This window comes from Nannobrachium achirus (genome assembly GCF_963921795.1).
Source record: "Nannobrachium achirus genome assembly, chromosome: 8".
Taxonomy (NCBI): Eukaryota; Metazoa; Chordata; class Actinopteri; order Myctophiformes; family Myctophidae; genus Nannobrachium; species Nannobrachium achirus.
In genome coordinates this window covers 39723820-39745768 of record NC_137817.1, presented here as the reverse complement: position 1 = coordinate 39745768, position 21949 = coordinate 39723820, and the positions used below count along the sequence as shown (strand labels likewise).

At 41.5% G+C, this 21949-nt stretch overlaps 1 protein-coding gene and 1 long non-coding RNA gene across 3 annotated transcripts in view; both read left to right on the top strand.

The window, feature by feature from the left end:
• Nucleotides 1–21949, top strand: part of bcas3 (BCAS3 microtubule associated cell migration factor) — a 417558-nt gene that overhangs the window by 333546 nt on the left and 62063 nt on the right. The gene's annotated exons all lie outside the window — the stretch shown is intronic.
• LOC308290520 overlaps nt 18163–21949 on the top strand; it is a 4234-nt gene continuing 447 nt past the window's right edge. Inside the window, exons 1-6 of the long non-coding RNA XR_013962296.1 lie at nt 18163–18363; nt 19063–19555; nt 20166–20239; nt 20338–20446; nt 21035–21110; nt 21717–21793. This is a non-coding gene — a long non-coding RNA (uncharacterized lncRNA). The remainder of the gene's footprint in view (nt 18364–19062; nt 19556–20165; nt 20240–20337; nt 20447–21034; nt 21111–21716; nt 21794–21949) is intronic.

Here is a 21949-nt window from a genome sequence, read left to right as displayed (position 1 = left end):
TTTGTCTTCCGTGAAGCTCCGGTGCGGAAGCTTCCTTTGTCACTGAGTTAGCTTAGCATTGAATAGATCAGTGTCGTCCTAAACTATCTAATTCTAACGTTCAGAGCGTTTGTTTTTTTGGACAATAAATTGACAGCCAAGAAAACATGGATGGAATGCAATCGTTCACTCGCCGTCGGAAAGTTGACTTTAGAGTAGACCATTCTGGATGAATGGCTATGAGTGGCTAACGGCTAGCGCTAGCTGCAGGCTAACGCAGGCATCGTATAAACAAATAAAACGTGACCCAACTCTGTTGCTCTTCTACAAGCTCACAACGCGAGGCGGTTAAGCCTGTAGATTGTTTTATTATCAGGTCAGATTATCCTTCTGTTCTGACTGAAGTTACACAAACACTCATGTAACATGAAGCACTGACAAACACTGATTATGCTACATTTAGCACAGTTAGCCCGACCATCCGCACGTAATAAATTCACTTCAACCTCGTGTTGAGCAGTTAAACCTATTTGCTACGTACGTCTACAAAAACCTTCATATTTCAAAGATAAAGTGCTTACTGAAGTCTCACAGATGTCACAGTATGGTACGCTCAAGCAGAATTACCTGTATCTTTCGTATTGTTTAATAAACTGCATTTTAATCCGATCAGATGCCATTTTCTGTTGTTTTTCAGCCATGCGACCCCATCGGTTGCGAGGTGTACTGCACTTAGATACATTAATACCTTTTTAAGGAAACGACGACCGATCGGATTAAAATGCTCCTCATTAAATAATACGATCATTACGGGACATTCTGCTGGAGCGTACCCTATGGTGACATCTGTGAGCCTTCACTAAGCAATTTATCTTTGTAATCTGACCGTTTGTGTAGACGTACGTAGCAAATTGGTTAAACTGCTCAACAGCAGATTGTGTTGAATTCACGGTTGGCGCAGCGTAGCGTCTTTACATTTAGCCCAATAATGCTTGAGATGCTGTTGTGGCATTATCTTTTTAGAGAGCAATAACTAAAGTTTAAAACATACATAAACCACTTTAGCCCTATGTTATACCAAGGCTATTTGAAAATAGACGATCTACAAGCTCACAACGCATTGCGGTGCGACGCGTTGTGAGCTTGTAGATCTGCTATTTTCAAACATTTTGTACTTTTACTTTTGGTACTTTAAGTACATTTGGATACCAATACTTTTGTACTTTTACTCAAGTACATTTTTTATTCTGGACTTTTACTTGTAACAGAGTGATTCTACATTGCAGAATTGATACTTTTACTTAATTATACAATGTTGGTACTTTTTCCACCACTGTGTAAACGTTTGTGTTCTCATGCCAATAAAGCTTCTTTGAATTGAAGATTGAATTGAAGATTGCTCCCCATGTGGCGGAGTCAGGTCATTGCAGGTTAGAAATTTATTTAAAACTTGAATATCTCAAAAGTACTATTTCAGCATGGCATCATTCTATAAGCCATATCTTCAAAACTGTTGGGTCAATCTCCACAACCAATATATCATTTTGTAGCTATGATCCCCAGCTTTCAAATGAAATGAAAACATGAAAATGAAAAAAATTGCAATGACTGGCTCTCAGGGAGATTGGGACACATTTTGAGGCTTTCTCAGAGGCAAATATTGTAGGCTACTTTTACTCCACTACAAATATTTGAAAACGGTTAAAATAGGCTACTTTGCAGATTTCGATTATTATAAAGGCATACATTAATTAGTTCAGTCTATATATTTAGGCCATTAGAAATGAAAATACAAGATCACAATGCGACGCTTAGCTATAATTGTGAGCTTAGATCTGCTAAAATATTTGTATCTATGGTAGGCTACATTTGTGAAAACCTGTGAAATGGGACATTCTGCAAATGACTACGTTTTATTTAGCACAGTAGCCTACATTTTGATACCACAACGTCATTATGCAAGTACATTTTGGACATGGGACTTCTAACAGAGTATTTCTACTTTTAATTACTTAAGTAAAACCTTTTGAGTACTTTTCTTTTTTCTTCCCTGACGGCCGGGCTGCTAATCGAGCGTCGGCTCGCTCACTCTCTTTCTCTCCTCACTCACTGTAGTCAGTGTGATGCAAGCAGTTCATCTGAGTTCTAACTTTCACTATACAGTAGCTTGAATTTCCCAATTCCCTTACTTTATTCACATTTAAACTTAATTTATTTTCTCGAAAATACATTGAGCGCAGCAGAGCCCTAGCTCATTCATAATGCCGAGATTACAGAAGGCATAATAGGCCTACAACATTGTAGGGCATAATAATTAATATTGAAATAAAAACAGCAGCATAAAACGAGTTATATATTGTGAAAAAGTTGAATTAAATTATTTATCCAGAGCTACTTATACAATTGTCATCTAACAACACATTGTGATAGTTATAGCCTACTAAAGTCAGAGGTGTACGTTTGGTTACGGTTATGACGTCACCACCTGGCCACGCCCACACCACCGTCCCCTCACTATTTTACCCCTGCCGACGCCTATGCTGTCAGTACAGTAAGTGATGTCACGTGACATCCTTTTTATGTCCATATATGATTCTGTACCACATCACTGTGACTCACTGACATCACGTGACATCACTTCCTGTACAGACAGTCAGACAAGATACGAGATTTCTCAGGGTATATGCGACCTTCGGTCGCAACAAGCGCTCCTGCAAAAATGTCTGTGGGAATTGCATACGTACTTATGTATTAGACAGAGAGAGAGACAGACAAACACACACACAGAAAGAGACGAGAGATGGGTGATATTTTGGTGCAAGGGAAGGTTAGCTGGGTTAAGAATCTTAGCTGTCAGCCCGGACTACTGGCGTAACGCCTGTCACTCACCGTCTGCCGTCTTTTTGTTCTCCATCTGTCTTTCTCTTCTCTCGTTCGTTCCATCCACCTTCACCTGATGCCGATTATTGTCATGTTTCTCTTTCTTCTCTTCCGTCTGTCTTTACTTTACAGTACTTCCTTCCATTCTTCCCTCCTTCCCTCCAGTGTTTCAAGACACTCTTCCTTCCATCCGCTTCTTCTCCATCCTGATCCTGATTCCATTTATTGTCGAGTTACTACACACACACACACACACACACACACACACACACACACACACACACACACACACACACACACACACACACACACACACACACACATAGTCACTTGCAATTAGTGTGCGTGTGGTTGGCTTATAGGGGTGTCATAATCAGGGAGGATAGATTGGTTGGCACACACACACACACACACACACACACACACACACACACACACACACACACACACACACACACACACACACACACACACCATCAGTAGATGAGTACATCCTGGCCAGGGGGCTTAAACGTGCATGTTGTTCTCCCAGGATAAACAACGTAGTTAGTATGTGTGTGTGTGCGTGCGCTAGTGCGTGAGTGTTGATGTCCTCCTCTTCACACCTCTGGCTGCTGTGCTGCTGCACTGACACCCTGTGTGTGTGTGTATGTGTGTGTGTGTTAGGGTGAGTTAAGACCCCAAGCTAGCCTGGATTATCCATCCCTTTAAGAGCCTTAACCCTGAACAGCACAGGGCCTGGAGCCAGCGCTACAGCACTACTGTCTGTGCACGGCACAAACGCACGCACGAGTACACACATGCACTGATGCACACTCTAATCACAAGTTGACCTGGTGGAAGGAGGGGAAGATAACGTTGGGTGGATGTCCAAAACCGTTACTTTTTTATTGTTATTTTAACTCTTTTACCGCTATGTACGTTAACGCTCGCCCCATTCAGGCAGGTTACTATTGCCAAAATGAGCGTCCGTCCGTCCGTCCGTCCGTCCGTTCGTTCGTTCTTTACCTTGTTTGAGCACTGTAAGCAGATGAGTACTGGTGACGCGGGTTTGTACAGTAGCAACAGCTCCCGTAACGCTGCTCTCAAATCGTTTGTCAATCGGCTATTTTCACTGCTTTTGTGCAACACTCTTGTATGATGAAGCTGTCTGCATGCAAACAGGAGGCCAGCGGTGGAGCAAAGCATCAGTGATGCATCATCATCCTCCTCATCATTTCCCAAGAACCCACACCGTCCGCTCCACACGGTCACTGCTGTACACCGAGTTCTGATCTGTCCTGACATGTCTTAGCAAACATTTACTAACACTGGACCAAAGACAGACAGACAGACAGACAGACAGACAGACAGACAGACAGACAGACAGACAGACAGACAGACAGACAGACAGACAGACAGAGACGGCAGGCTGGCTGGCTGGCTGGCTGGCAGGTAGGCAGGCAGACAGACAGATAGACCGACAGACAGACCGTCAGACAGGGGTGGCAGGATGTTTTTCTTCATGTACATAGGAAAACATATTGGTCAGTTGATAGAGTGAACATTGAGGGTGTTGACTGATACAAGACCACTCTCTGGCTTTGGATTTATTGTGCGTGTGTGCATGAGTGTGCGTGCGTGCGTGTGTTTGTGTGTGTGTGTAGGGGCAGGATTAGGGGGCAGGGTCCCACTGTGTTTTGGACAGAGCTCTACAGAGGCTGCCCTGTAAAGCAGCGGAGCCGTGAAATGCATTTTATTGTGGTTTAATCCTCACACTGTGGCACAGCCCTGCTTCACTCTGGATATACTGGGGGCCGCGTGTGTGTGTGTGTGCGTGTGTGCGTGTGTGCGTGTGTGCGTGTGTGTGTGTGTGTGTGTGTGTGTGTGTGTGTGTGTGTGTGTGTGTGTGTGTGTGAGAGCATGTGCGTGCGTGTGTTTTCACACTCCCCGGGGGCCGTAGCTAATTGGACAAATTTGCACAGCAGGGGTGGAGGCACATGCACTGCAGGGTGTTTGATTTATGGGCACAGGGCTGGAGACTCTCTCTTTCTGTTTGTGTCTCTTTCTCTGTGTCTCTCTCTCTCGCTTTCTCTTTCTCTCTCAACAATCAAAAAACCATCAAAACAAAACAATGTATGTACAAATAAATATTGAATATCAATTATGAATAAACAGAAGACTATCGTAGACTGTAAAATTGTGCAGTTTCCCTCAGCAATACATCACCAATACCATGCAGCATCATCATCCATTTAGGAGAGCTTAGCTTGGTAAAAAAACTTTTGAAAGTTGTCAGCAGTATTTTGTGTTTTGCATTCATTTGGTTTAAACCTTTGCGACAAGTAGCAGCAATTTATTCAAGTGTAATTGAATCTCTCTCTCTCTCTCTCTCTCTGAAGGATGGCATATCCATGCATACAAGTGTTTGCATTCACCCTGGAACAAAGTCTGCATATTCTTCTACACACACACACACACACACACACACACACACACACACACACACACACACACACACACACACACACACACACACACACACAGCTAATCCACTGGTGCCTGGAGTTTGGTGTTTTAATTCGTCGTTGCCATGGCTCTAATCTGTGATTTTCTGCTTGCGTCTCTAGATCACAGTATCCCAGAGTTGAACTGTTCTCACAATGTTAGTTCCAGGCTCACAGTGTTGCTTCTGTACCTTCACCCCATGGCTGGATGTGAAGAGGAGTGTAGAACTGCAAAAGGAGTAGCCAGGCTAAAGTACCATTCAAGTACAATTTTGAGGTACAGTATTTGTACTTCACTGGAGTATTTTCAGTTTCCAATATTTTTGCTTCTACTCCACATCTCCTATCCTTACTCCACTGCCTCCTTACTCCACTGCAATTATTTGCAAACTTTACTTTGTAGATTTTTATTATGATTAGCCCTATATATATATTTCGGCCATTTGAAAATAGCCAATCTACAAGCTCAGAATGCGTCGCGGTGCGACGCATTCTGAGTCTGCTATCTTCAAAAGATTGACTCTTGTGTGTCTGCTATTTCCAAAAGATTGGTATACATTTTATACATATCATAACTTGTAAAATGGGACATTCTGCATAAGGAATCCTTTCTACTTTTGGTACTTTAAGTATTTTAATACCAATACCAATAAGTACAATTTTTGTACTTTTTAAGTAAAGTACTTTTCCACCACTGGAGCCATTCGCACATAACTCTAACTCTAAAGATGACTATAGCTGTATCGTTCACCATTGTATTTGTTTTATAGTCGGTGTGAACTCTGCCATCCACTTGACTTGGAACAATTTTTAACACTATAAACTTATAGTTGTAGATATAGTGATCTGTGTGAAAGGCCCCAAACTGGTGTAGCTCTATTGACAGTGTGTATTTGGTCTTCAAACTGGTGTAGCTCTACTGAGAGTGTGTATTTGGTCTTGGTACGTTGGAAAAGGCCAGTCAGTGCTGGCATCGACCTGAATGGTTTCTAGTGGCGACTGGTTGCACTCAAAGCAGCTGTCTGACCTTTAGCAAGACCACTTCACTGTATGAAGTATGTACTGTATACACATGCTCCAGTTAAGAGTCATGAGAGAAACACACACACACACACACACACACACACACACACACACACACACACACACACACACACACACACACACACACACACGGTTACAAGAGTAAGTAAAAGTCCAGAATTCAAAATGTACTTGAGTAAAAGTACCAAAGTATTGGCATCAAATTGTACTTAAAGTACAAAAAGTAAAAGTACTCATTATGCAGAATGTCCAATTTCAAGTTTTCAAACATATACAAATCTTTTAAAAATAGCAGATCAGATGTACAAGCTCACAATGTGTCGCGATGCAACGCATTGTGAACTTGTAGATCGGCTATTTTCAAATGGCCAAAATGCATGTAGGGCTGAAGTAATCTCTCAAGAACAGACTCTATAAGGAACAAAACAGAGACGGCGCTATTTTTCCCTTTTCTTTGACGATCGTTAGCCAGATTGGGGCTGAAGTGGTTAATGTATGTTTTGTAATAATAATCAAAATCTACAAAGTAACAAGTAACTAAAGTTTTCAAATAAATGTAGTGGTGTAAAAGTACAATATTTGGATCTGATTTGTAGTGGAGTAGAAGTAGAAGTATTGGAAATTGGAAATACTCAAGTAAAGTACAAATACCTCAAAATTGTACTCAAGGACAGTAATTAAGCAAATGTTACCTTACACCACTGCAGGCAGACAACAGAGTTTCAGAGCATAACATTATGCCATATTATGTTGAAGATAGGTTGAAATGGGTTGAAAATGGGTGATGTCATCCTATAAATAAAAGTATCGATACTCTATTGTAGAAATAGTCTGTTACAAGTTCAGGTTTTGTATTCAAAATGTTCTTGAAAAGTAAAAGTACTCATTATGCAGAAGGTCCCATTTCACACATTTTCAAATAAAAAAAAAAATCCTTTGAAAATAGCTGATCTACAAGCTCACAACGCATCGCAAAGGGACTCGTTGTGAGCTTGTACATCAGCTATTTTCAAAGTATATTTATATATAGGTCTGAAGTGGTTTTGTATAAATAATCAAAATGTACAATTATTTAAATAAATAAAAATCTAATAATCATATAGACGAGTAAAAGTACAATATTTTCCTTTGAAATGTAGTGGAGTAGAAGTAAAAGTATTGAAAATTGGAAGTTCTCTAGTAAAGTAAAAATCACACCCGTGTGAACTGAGCGGTGGTTTACCCACCTCATAGATCATGTGTACCAATTTTTGTGACATTTGAAGAAAATATGTAGGAAAAGGAGCAAAAAGTGTGTTTTGGAGAAAATTCAAGATGGTGGAAAATCTATCCTGGCGCAAATGGGCGTGAATCCAGGGAAAAAAGAATTTAAATTTTCCGATCTACGGTTCAAGAGTTACGGGGCAAAACGCAAAGTGGGCCGTTATAGCGCCACCATGAGGCCGAGTGATGTAATTATTTTTGGATTCATTCTTAAAATCATTATGAATCTCCTCTCCGAGGTTTGAAACTGTAGCTCCTATGGTTTACGAGAGAAAAATACTTGAAAGTGATTTCTTGCATTGTCCCATTATAAGTCAATGGGGACAATTAAGCGTTTTTTTTTGCCGATTACGTCGGCATGGTAAGGCGGATCGCAACGAAAGGTAATAGCACACCATTCCCGGCCGAGCCGCACATTTTGATGTATATACTGCGCGAGTGGCGTAAATGGTGCGGTTACGCCAATGGTTACGCGCCGAAGTTTAGGCTACATACAGACAGACACGGACGGACGGACGGAGACCCACACACACGGCCACGTATAGGAGCGTTGTGACCACCGCTCAAAAAACAAAAATCCTCAAAATTGTACTCAAGTAGGCCTGGGCCACAGGGTAGTGGTCCAGGCAGCTTTGCTGCGTGTCACCCCCCATCTCTCTCCCCGTTTCCTGTCAGCCTACTGTACACCTATCCATTGACCCAATTCACGTTACGCATCTTCCTGGTGCTGACGTCACGGTTGAAGGGGAAAACCCTACTAAAAGCCCATAGAGTTAACACAGAAATCGCAAATTGAATGCAATTTCCGAATAGTTAAGTATAAAATACGGCTAGCATGATCAAGAACACAAGATTGTAAAAGGCACAAAGCGTTATAATTTACTTTACCGTTCGAAATAATGATTTGTTGGCTGTAAGTCCAGCGATTTCTGTGTTAATTTACCCTTCAAAGCTGACGTCAGCACCAGGAAGTTGCTGAGAAATTTGCTGAGTGCGCCGTGATTAGGGTCTATAAAGGCAGAGAAAGCCCCCAAAAATATCAAAAAAAGAAAGGAAAATTGTACTCAAGTAAATACTTGAGTAAATGTACTTAGTTACTTTCCACCACTGCATGTTCATGCCTAGGAACTTGTACAGTAGGTGTCCACCATCTCTACTGTCTCCTGGTGGATGGTGCTATTGGAGCCATAGTGTGTTGTTGTGTATTGTATACTGGTGTAGACTGGTGTGGTGTATTGTAGACTGTATTGTAGACTACGGTGCAACTGGTTTGTTCACTGGTTTTTCTCTTCTCTCTCATTATGCTTTGATGACGCGCCTGACACTCTGCTCACAGTTTCCAACACGGCAGCAGTGTTTTTTAAGGACAACTCTGTGTGTGTGTGTGCGTGTGTGTGTGTGTGTGTGTGTGTGTGTGTGTGTGTGTGCGTGTGTGTGTGTGTGCGCGCGTGCGTGCGTGTGTGTGTCTGTGTAAGAGAGAGAGATTTTAGAGTGAGACCAAAATGTTAGAAAGTAGGAGAAATTATCATTGTTAGCCTGTGTGTGTGTGTGTGTGTGTGTGTGTGTGTGTGTGTGTGTGTGTGTGTGTGTGTGTGTGTGTGTGTGTGTGTGTGTGTGTGTGTGTGTGTGTGTGTGTGTGTGTGTGTGTGTGTGTGTGTGTGTGTGTGTGTGTGTGTGTGTGTGTGTGTTTGCATGCACCACAATGGGTTTGGATCCTGAAGCGCACAACCTAACGACCACACAACCATCTGGGCTCCAGCCTGCAAAGTCAGTGTCAGAGCTGTAAACACACCACACACACACACACCCATGTATAGACGCACACACACACACACACACACACACACACACACACACACACACACACACACACACACACACACACACACACACACACACACACACACACACACACACTCACTCACAAAATGAGTGTCACATTTAGCCTGGCTCTCTCCCAGTACTTCCCTGTCATTTACTGTATTAGCTGTGGTCTCTGTGCTGAAATGGACCATTATGTGGGCTTTGTGTATGCGTGCTTGTGTGTGCGTGAGTGTGCATGCGCGCGCTTGTGTGTGTGTGCACGCGTGCGTGTGCATGTTTGAGATGCTGTTGTTCTTTGTCTCCCCACATGGCCACAGATTTGGAATGGACGCGGCCCACAGTCTTTGAAGTGTGTCTGTCCGTCGCGTGCGTGCGTGCTGCGTGCATGCGTGCGTGCATGCGTCCTTCCTTCCTTTCTTCCTTCTTCCATCAATCCATCCATCCTCCCATCATTCCTTCCATCCATCATTATCTTACAGTCACACTGGATCACAAGGCATATTTTGAGCCATCATGTCATGCTCCATATATAGCCAAGACATCTCCTTATAGTTTTTCATTGATTTTACCTAATTTTGTAGACCCACGTAAGAAGATCACGCTGTTTCTAACGTCCACCAAACATGTCTTTTTGAGCGGTGGTCACGCCGCTCCTATACGTGGCCGTGTGTGTAGACGTACGTGTATGTATGTGGGTGGGTGGGTGGGTGGGTGCGTCCGTATGTAGCCTCAAGCCTGTGGTGTAGTACCTTTTCTGACCACACATGTTAAGGGAGGGGCGCTGTTTTCAGGCCAGGCCAGACCAGGCACACACACACACACGCACACACACACACACACACAGGGGGGAAGGGGGGGGGGGGTAAACCACCGCTCAGTTCACACGGGTGTGATTTTTTCAGCCAGAGAAGCCATTTTTTTACCACGACCGTCCGCCGCTTAGTTGCGGCGTGTTGAAAAAAAGCGTTTCAGCATAATCTGAGAGTAGAATCCTAGATAAATGTATTTTTCTCCATTTTCGTACCATTGGACTGAATGCGGAAGCGGATATGACTACATCTGCCCAAAGCATCATGGTAAACTGAGTTCCTGCATAACTCTGGGGTACAGGAGACGGCGATTTAATATAAAACAATGAAAAGACCAATTGACTGACATACTCTTCAATGGCAGGGAACCGCAGCATTTTGAATTAAAGAATATACTTGTCAATGTCATTAAAGCTGTACTGTGGAAGCTGCTCAACTAGTGGTCAGTAGCGGATTGCTTTTTTCGGCCGAAGTCGCCGCGGACCACCGGAACGGGGGTCCGCGGACCACCGTGGCCGTCGCGAGCACCTCCGCCTTGCCGATAAGATTCCGTAGAGCCGTCTCCCATCATTTTTAGACCAGAATTGAGGGAGTAGCAAGCAAGATTCCTTCACCAATGTAAACACAGTTGCTGAGGGAAGCTACTTCCTTTAGAGACAGCAAGACTCGCTGTGATTGGCCGGTGGTGTATGATCGGCGCTGTGATTGGCCGGTAGTGTATCATGTGGGAGATGACATCATTTTGCCGGGAAATTCTCCCCCCCTCACAACTCATAGAAAACATATAAAGAGAAGGCTTCAGAAGCTGAAAATAACAGAGTGGGGGTTCTAAAACTTTAGCGATTTAACAGTTAGGACAATTTTAAGATTTGTTTTATAAAAAAAGTTACATGGTATAACTTTAAATGTAAGAAGCTCTATTTTTTCAGCGCGTGTGTGTTAAACGTAAAACACCATCTAGCAACATTCATATTTGCAGACACAATACGAATGACTATTTACCTAATACAGGTTAAGACAAATGCATAAAGAACGATAGAAATTCAAAACTAAAGCCAAAAAACATCCAGATTGAGAATGACTGCTGTAGAGTTTGTGTAGTAGTACTATAGTGCTTGTATTACAGTGCCACTTGCAGTGGTACCACAGTAGCAGTAGGAGGACCGCATGAGTACTACAGTAAACTGCAGTGCTGTCACAGCCAGTGTTTTAATGAGATGCACATAGTGATATTTGTGCAGTATGTGTGTACAGTACAGGCACGCACATGAAAGAGAGAAAGTGTGTGTTTGTGTCTGTTTCTGTGCTTGCTTTCATGTGTGCGTGTGTGTGTGTGTGTGTGTGTGTGTGTGTGCGCACACTTGTGTGTTTTCCTGTCTCAGGAGAGGCACAGCTCGTTGGTTTTCTCAATGAAGGCTGTCTCCTGCTTTTGCCAGACTTTGTGCTTGGCGGAGTGTGTGTGTGTGTGTGTGTGTGTGTGTGTGTGTGTGTGTGTGTGTGTGTGTGTGTGTGTGTGTGTGTGTGCGTGTGCGTGTGCGTGCATTGCATCATGTCTTGGTTTTCAACAATACACACTCTCATATCAGCTCTATTCATCTCCTGGTCGTTAGCACCGCCACCCAGCTGGCACACGACGTCCGTTGACGTTGATTTTTGGTTGGATTTAGGTCGCGACGTCAGCTAACCAAAATCCAACGTTGGACCAACGTCAACTTCCAACGTTGTATCAACGTATTAATTTGACGTCAATTGACGTTGATATTTGGTTGGTTTTAGGTTGTGTTGGTAACTGACCAATAACCAACGTCTGTTCAACGTATTATCCCAACGTCATCCTGACGTCGAATACTGACATTCTGTTGTCGGATTTTTGACCAAACCTCAATGTCTGCCCAACGTTATTATGACAACGTCCACACAACGTTGCAGTCTAACATCATCAGACGTTGATATTTGGTTGGTTTTAGGTTGTGTTGGTAACTAACCAATAACCAACGTCTGTTCAACGTATTATCCCAACGTCAGGTTGACGTCGAATACTGACATGCTGTTGTCGGATTTTTGAACAAACCTCAATGTCTGCCCAACGTTATTTTACTAACGTCCACACAACGTTGCAGTCTAACATCATCAGACGTTGACATTTGGTTGGTTTTAGGTTTTGTTGGTAACTAACCAATAACCAACGTCTGTTTAACCTATTAACCTAACGTCAGGTTGACGTCGAATACTGACATGCTGTTGTCGGATTTTTGACCAAACCTCAATGTCTGCCCAACGTTATTTTACTAACGTCCACATAACGTTGAAGTCTAACATCATCAGACGTTGATATTTGGTTGGTTTTAGGTTGTGTTGGTAACTGACCAATAACCAACGTCTGTTCACGTATTATCCCAACGTCATCTTGATGTTGAATACTGACATTCTGTTGTCGGATTTTTGGACAAACCTCAATGTCTATCCAACGTTATTATGACAACGTCCACACAACGTTGCAGTCTAACATCATTAGACGTAGATATTTGGTTGGTTTTAGGTTGTGTTGGTAACTAACCAATAACCAACATCTGTTCAACGTATTATCCCAACGTCAGGTTGACGTCGAATACTGACATGCTGTTGTCGGATTTTTGACCAAACCTCAATGTCTGCCCAACGTTATTTTACTAACGTCCACACAACGTTGCAGTCTAACATCATCAGACGTTGACATTTGGTTGGTTTTAGGTTGCGTTGGTAACTAACCAATAACCAACGTCTGTTCAACCTATTATCCCAACATCATGTTGACGTCGAACACTGACATGCCCTTGTCGGATTTTTGACCAAACCTCAATGTCTGCCCAACGTTATTTTACTAACGTCCACATAACGTTAACATCATTAGACATAGATATTTGGTTGGTTTTAGGTTGTGTTGGTAACTAACGAATAACCAACGTGTGTTCAACGTGTTTTCCCAACATCAGGCTGATGTTGAATCACTGACATGCTGTTGTCGGATATTTGACTGAACCTCAGTGTCTGTCCAACGTTATTATAATAACGTCTACACAACATTGCAGTCTAACGTCATTAGACGTTGACATTTGGTTGGTTTTAGGTTGTGTTGGTAACTGACCAATAACCAACGTCTGTTCGACTTATTATCCCAGCGTCATCTTGACGTCGAATACTCAGATGCTGTTGTCGGTATTAGACCAAACCTCAATGTCTGCCCAACGTTATTTTACTAACGTCCACATAACGTTGAAGTCTAACATCATCAGACGTTGATATTTGGTTGGTTTTAGGTTGTGTTGGTAACTGACCAATAACCAACGTCTGTTCGACTTATTATTCCAGCGTCATCTTGACGTCGAATACTGACATGCTGTTGTCGGATTTTTGACCAAACATCAATGTCTGCCCAATGTTATTATGACAACGTCCACACAACGTTGCAGTCTAACATCATTAGACGTAGATATTTGGTTGGTTTTAGGTTGTGTTGGTAACTAACCAATAACCAACATCTGTTCAACGTATTATCCCAACGTCAGGTTGACGTCGAATACTGACATGCTGTTGTCGGATTTTTGACCAAACCTCAATGTCTGCCCAACGTTATTTTACTAACGTCCACACAACGTTGCAGTCTAACATCATCAGACGTTGACATTTGGTTGGTTTTAGGTTGCGTTGGTAACTAACCAATGACCAACGTCTGTTCAACCTATTATCCCAACATCATGTTGACGTCGAACACTGACATGCCCTTGTCGGATTTTTGACCAAACCTCAATGTCTGCCCAACGTTATTTTACTAACGTCCACATAACGTTAACATCATTAGACATAGATATTTGGTTGGTTTTAGGTTGTGTTGGTAACTAACGAATAACCAACGTGTTTTCCCAACATCAGGCTGATGTTGAATCACTGACATGCTGTTGTCGGATATTTGACTGAACCTCAGTGTCTGTCCAACGTTATTATAATAACGTCTACACAACATTGCAGTCTAACGTCATTAGACGTTGACATTTGGTTGGTTTTAGGTTGTGTTGGTAACTGACCAATAACCAACGTCTGTTCGACTTATTATTCCAGCGTCATCTTGACGTCGAATACTGACATGCTGTTGTCGGATTTTTGACCAAACATCAATGTCTGCCCAATGTTATTATGACAACGTCCACACAACGTTGCAGTCTAACATCATCAGACGCTGATATTTGGTTGGTTTTAGGTTGCGTTGGTAACTAACCAATAACCAATGTCTGTTCAACGTATTATCCCAACGTCATATTGATGTTGAATTCTGACATGCTCTTGTCGGATATTTGACCAAACGTCAATGTCTGCCCAACATTATCATGACAACGTCCACACAACGTTGCAGTCTAACATCATCAGACGTTGATATTTGGTTGGTTTTAGGTTGTGTTGGTAACTGACCAATAACCAACGTCTGTTCGACGTATTATCCCAACTTCAGGTTGACGTTGAATACTCAGATGCTGTTGTCGGTATTAGACCAAACCTCAATGTCTGCCCAACGTTATTTTACTAACGTCCACATAACGTTGAAGTCTAACATCATCGGACGTTGATATTTGGTTGGTTTTAGGTTGTGTTGGTAACTAACCAATAACCAACGTCTGTTCAACGTATAATCCCAACGTCAGGTTGATGTCGAATTCTGACATGCTCTTGTTGGATTTTTGACCAAACCTCAATGTCTGCCCAACGTTATCATGACAACGTCCACACAACGCTGCAGTCTAACATCATTAGACATAGATATTTGGTTGGTTTTAGGTTGTGTTGGTAACTAACCAATAACCAACGTCTGTTCAACGTATAATCCCAACGTCATATTGACGTCGAACACTGACATGCTCTTGTCGGATTTTTGACCAAACCTCAATGTCTGCCCAACGTTATCATGACAACGTCCACACAACGTTGCAGTCTAACATCATTAGACGTAGATATTTGGTTGGTTTTAGGTTGTGTTGGTAACTAACAAATAACCAACGTGTGTTCAACGTGTTTTCCCAACATCAGGCTGATGTTGAATCACTGACATGCTGTTGTCGGATATTCGACCAAACCTCAGTGTCTGCCCAACGTTATCATGACAACGTCCACACAACGTTGCAGTCTAACATCATTAGACGTAGATATTTGGTTGGTTTTAGGTTGTGTTGGTAACTAACAAATAACCAACGTGTGCTCAACGTGTTTTCCCAACATCAGGCTGATGTTGAATCACTGACATGCTGTTGTCGGATATTCGACCAAACCTCAGTGTCTGCCCAACGGTATTATGACAACGTCCACACAACGTTGAAGTCTAACATCATCAGACGTTGATATTTGGTTGGTTTTAGGTTTTGTTGGTAACTGACCAATAACCAACGTCTGTTCAACGTATTATCCCAACGTCAGGTTGACTGCTTAACTTACAATGCTGTATGCATTGCAAAGGATTATGCTTTGCTGGGGATAAAAACAGAACATCTCTGGTTAAAGACCACATAAAGTATGCAGTTTAAGGGACAGTAAGGTGTCATTACAGTTAGGGACATCTGAATGTTTATGAAATTAAATTAATTTGGATCATAGCATTCATTGGACTATCAGTGTCTCTCTTGAATGTAATGGTAGTTACAGGTAAGCATGAGCATTCAGTTAATCTTGGATGTGAACAAGACCAGTATAACGGGGGAGTTTATTGGCATGGACATAGTGAACAAGGTATCTAGCAAGAATGTCAAAGTTCCTTGATAAGCAACCCCTGAGGACACTAGCCACTTCATTGGTCCAGCGTACCATTACATTGGCTCAACAAAAAACTAAAGATAGGCCGCAACAGTGCCGATTATAAATGAATGTGGGTTGTCCTTAAAGTCCAAGACCATTTCAATTTCAATGTTTTGAATCCTAAATAAGAGCTAGTGTATCTAATCTGAAATGACAGGAACTTAGAGGACAAGTAGGCCTATATTTCTTCAGTGGAGGTATAACAAAATGCATTGTGGCCTAAACTCGGGCGATAAAGAGAGAAAGACAGACAGACAGATAGGCACACCATGATGCTTATCTAACAGTACACAGCAGAATGCTGTGACAATGACCTCTGAATCTTGCCTAGAGTCCATGATTAAAGGCATATCATTCAGCCACAGAAGGGCTTACATAGGCTAGAAATGGCTAACTGTTAATGGAAAGGTCTTGACCTCAGCTGTAATAGGTCATTGTTGAACATCTATGGGACACCATCAAATGGGGTATACCCATTTAAAGATAAAAACAACATATCCCATAATATCTCCTGGCACAGGGATCATCAATGTCTGTACATTGACACATGTGGCGAGACTTGCCTTTGACCATGGTAGATTTTAGATTTTGTTTTTAAATAACAATGTTGTAATTTTGATCATGAGACTAAATTTCTGTCCCAGTCTCCAGGGTTTCTTCAGGATATGTATGACACTATATTCCACTAGTACAGTGGTTCTCAATTTATTTGTATTATTATTATTTTTAAGGACCCATAACTCTGAGAGTGTTTATGGGTCCATTTGGTTCCATACACTCTCAGAGTTACAGACCTGTAATGTTCGATTTGGACCGCATTCAAGGAACTTTGAGGTCCCTCTCAACCTGCTTTGAGAACCACTGTGCTAGTAGACATTTGAGACTGGCTCTTTGTGTGCTACTGGTAACATTATTGTCCACTCCATGGCAAAAATATCATTCAGACAAAAATGTCCACCGCAAGCCAGCCTGGGGTATCCACAGTTTAATACTGCATACTATTAACTATGAAGTTTATCAATGTAAAACATTATAGATGTGACATAGAACAAAGTGTACAAATCAGCCCAACATACACAACCCATTATGGACGGGAACCCCTGTTTTATCCCTCAGGCGTTTTTTTCTGAAAACTTAGGTCAGGCTTTAGAAGGTATCGACCTTATGTCTTAATGGTTTAAAAACAGTAAAGATATATGGAATGGCAACCTGATATTAACTGCATTTGTTCTCGAAGTGGGGTCCTTGAGGGAGTTCCAGGGGGTCCCCTGCTAAATGATAGTTAGGAATGAAATGGACCCTTATGGGTAACTCATAGAGTGTACAAATGGAACCAAAATGGACCCATTAACATTGATTTTACAATAAATTGGGGTCTCAGATAGAAATGCCATAAAATGGAGGTCCGTACTTAGACTAATGCATGTCAAACTGGGGTTCTTGCAATTAAAATAGTTGAGAATCACTGCTTGACTCATCAAAATCTTCTCTAATGGAAATGTTTCTTCTTTGAAATGTTTGAGATCCACTACCATACTGTATTCCTCAATGCTTCAGAAGCTTAATATAAAACTATCCTGCTTGAAATGAGTATAATACAATAAAAACATCATCCTGACGTCAACCTGACGTTGGGATAATACGTTGAACAGACGTTGGTTATTGGTTAGTTACCAACACAACCTAAAACCAACCAAATATCAACGTCTGATGATGTTAGACTTCAACGTTATGTGGACGTTAGTAAAATAATGTTGGGCAGACATTGGTTATACAAGCAAATTATCATCTGTAATTAAATCTGATTAAAACACATTTGAATGCCTATCTTTTGGGATATTATAGTTTGGAGGAAACATATGAAAGATGAAGGGAGCCATCTTTGTAGTTACAGAGAGGAACACAATATATGTGTGTTTATGGAAAGCAGTTTGAAAATCAACTACACTGCCCACAATGCAATTGCAAATGCCTGATTGGCTGTGTGTCATGTGACTGTGATGTGGCCAGCTACCACTGGCTCTGCTGAGAGCACACCCCCACTTTGAATCCAAACAGCCCACAGCAGTTACATTTGTCACCAACAGCAAGCATTGAGAGCTGCTTGTCTAAAAGTGATTTAAGATAAAACTAAACTAAATAAAATCACTGTTGATTGTTGAACAGGAAGATAGGTTGCTGCCAGTCTATTTGTGGGATTAAATCTACATTATGGAGACTTTTTGCACACAGAGAAGGAGTTTTGGAGCAGGGAGATGACACAGGTATGTAAAGCTATTTTAATTGATTGCTTTTGCTTCCAGTACTTTTTACAACTTCACTATTTACAATTCATACTCCAGTGTTTTCAGCCCTTTTCATGTCAAGGACCCCAAAATCCAAAATGACTATTTGGCTGCAGACCCCTTTTAATATGTGACAGGAACCCTCATTCCTGTAAAAAAGTTTCCATTATATAATGTTTCCAAGGTCCATTATTTATTCAGCATTTAAATAGTGTTATTGTGACAGTAATCATTGCTATTTATATAGTGTTTGTTTAGTAATGTTAGGTTGGTTCCAGCCTTCCAGGTGGTCCCCAGCTAAATGATGGGGAGTTGATAACCAAATGGACCCCTATAGATCTTTTAATTACTGTAAAATCAAACCAAATGTACAAGCTAAATTATTTTTTACACATGATCTGTATTCCTAAATTATTAGGTATGAGACTGAGAGGCTAAATCTCACTAAATGGTGGTCCATGGCTCAAATGCATAATTGACAAACACTGATTTTGTGCCATGGTTCTCAAAGTGGGAGTGGGAGCTAGAAGTGATTAACAGGAGTGTGTGTGTGTGTGTGTGTGTGTGTGTGTGTGTGTGTGTGTGTGTGTGTGTGTGTGTGTGTGTGTGTGTGTGGTACATGGCTCATTTGTAATGTATTTTGTAGTCTTTCAACTTTTGTTTTTCTTCTGTCAACAGAAAATTCCAACGTCGAAAAGAAAACCAGTCTATGCAATATGGTAGGTTAAGTCTCCTCTTACCACCCTTTAGCAAAGTCCTTTTTAATCCAGGAAATCCAGTAGTAATCCACAATAGGAAAATAAAAGGTATCTTCATCCTGTGGTATAATATCCAAGATCCAATATAGAATACAGCATGACTTTTGCATGAGACTTCTCCTTCTCTTCTTACCCTGTACTGCCAAAGCTGCACTTCACAGGTGTTACAAACACGTCTGAATGCCAATCTACTGCAGCCAATCACTGCAGGAACTAGTCAAGTACTAAATAATATACTGTACATGCTCATATTATGCAATGTGTTCTTGTAGATAATTTTGTGTCTAATGCAACATTGTTGTTTGATGGAGTATGATAAAATCTAACCTATTCATTTCCTTTTTCACTCTCTCTCTGTTACATGAGGTGTCTCTGTGGTGGTATGAGGTGATCCTGGGAGCTAAGCCAACCAGGTAATTTACTTAATTAATAATGATTTATTTGAACTGAGAAGCCATTCTACAGCCTCACATTGTGTGTGCTTGTAGATCAGCTATTTTTGTGACTTCGGTCCATTATATCTCCCCTTTAATGATTGAATGATTGCACTCTCCCACAGTAATAAGGAAAAGAAAAAACAACACATGTTGACCATTTTTACACTTTGTTAATTTTAAGCTCAGTGTCAGGGAAGCCCACAATGAGAGTAAATGCCAGCAGAACAATATTGCAAGCCATTTTGGCAAAACCTTGATCGGCGCTACCCACACGTTAGGTTGTGTAGCTCATGCCTCGAATGCCCGATGCTTACAAGCTGTACTTTGTTGTAAAGGTGACGAATCAATGATAAAAATGATATAAAACAATACAAATTGGTATTATTAAAGGGGAGATAATGGACCGAAGTCAAGTTTCCTTTCTTTTTGTGCTGATTTTATTTCCTTTCTCTCTGTGTCTCAGGTGCCGTACATTGGGTGGCTGCTTGTTCTTGTGACGCAGTGTCCAGTCCTGTCTTATGTGGAAGCAAACATGTATGAACTAGTCACTAGTCTGTTTTCACTTCTCCCTCTCTCTCTCTCTCAGGTGTCTGCTGTGCTTGTCCCGCCTTTCCTTTGGGATAGACATGGTGGTTTCTACTCTTGGGAGATAACAACCAGGTAGTCTGATCATTGTTTTGTACTAAATAGCCAATCTACAAACTGTTGTGCGATGGAAAATTATAACGCTTTGATTGGGTGTCTAACCTCTCTCTCAGGTGGCGTGACGTGTCTGATAGTCCTTTCGGACCTGGTGCCAGTGGTTGACAGGATAGAGGATGGAGAGAGGAGCAACATCTCTGTGATGACCAAGCTTTTAAGACCTTGGTAGGCTTTATATGAGTCACAGTATAAAGTGCATGTTTCAACATGGAAGAAGAGGAGATTCGCACACTGTTCCAGAGCTCCGGTAAATAGTTATTATTCTATCCTAATAAACTATTTACTGGAGCTCTGGAACAGTGTGTGAACCTCCTCCTTCCATGGTGTGTATATTATATATTCCTTGGTTCGGCACCTGTAAATCTTTGGAGATGTGCTTGCTTCCCTCTCTGCATGTTTCAACATACAATATGAATTAACCCTTGTGTGATGTGGTTTTCAGTGTCTGCATAATTATTTGTTTAATTATTCTAGGCGATGGCCTGTCTGCATGTTTTCATTTTTTCGCAGCTTAACCACTGGAACCCCCTCTTATGACAATGTCATAAAATTATGTGAAAATAAATAAATAAAATTTTGCATGAATGTAGCTTATAGACCTGCTGTTGCTGAGCAGATTTGGTGTAGAGGGTTTAAAAAGCGGACCACCCTGGGCCACCTGATCAACAAGGGATCAAGAGATTATATGCCATGTTTACAAAAGAACCTTACCCTACTATATTGTTCACAAAAATGTAATATGTTTTTCTTCAGGCTCTTCGGTAACCACATGAAGGGGGAAAAGGAAGGTGGCTTTGGAGAAGACTGATGTATTTTAGAGCAATACAAGGTAACTTCATGTTGACCAAGGACAGACAATTGGCACACACCAATCTGTAAATAATGTAATTGGGCAAAACATGTCCTTCCCTTTGATACAATGGCAAGTGTCTTTGATTTGGTGTCTAACCCAGGGGGTTTCAAACATTTTTGACTCGGGTCACCTCGCCCCTGTAAATAATATTTTAATCCACAGCACCCTTGAAGTACACTGTAAATATTTTGAATCTTACACCATCGGAGAAATATCAGTTTCCATTAGAACTGACTGAAAATAACTTTATACTTTATGTTTAACCACTTGAACCCCAGCATCCCTATTCTGGGAGGAAGGTTCACCAAAAATAGCCGATCTACAAGCTCACAGCGCGTCGTGACATGTTGTGAGCTTGTAGATCTGCTATTTTTGCAGAAGAGAGTTGGCCGTAGATGGAAAAATAACTCCTCACAAATCAGGTCAGTTTTACTTAGTGAACTGATATTGATGTAGTGATATTGATGATCAGATTATTCTGAGACACCCCTGGACTGGCATCAAGGCACCCTAGGGTGCAACAGCACCCACTTTAGGAAACCCTGGTCTAACCTATTTCCTTCTTTCTTCTCTCTCTCTTAGCTGGCGTGATGTGTCTGCTTGGGTCCAGTCGTTGAGAGGATGGAGAGAAGAAGCACCTCTGTGACCAAGCTTTTTAAGTAAGTAAGAAGTAATGCACAGCATAACACAGTATAAGGTTTGGGTGTTCTGTGGTTTTCAGTGTCTTACAATTTAATTCTTCTGGGTGAGGGCCTGCTTAACCAACTGAACTCTTGTTATTTTAAGGTTATGAGGGTGAACATGATGTGAAGTTT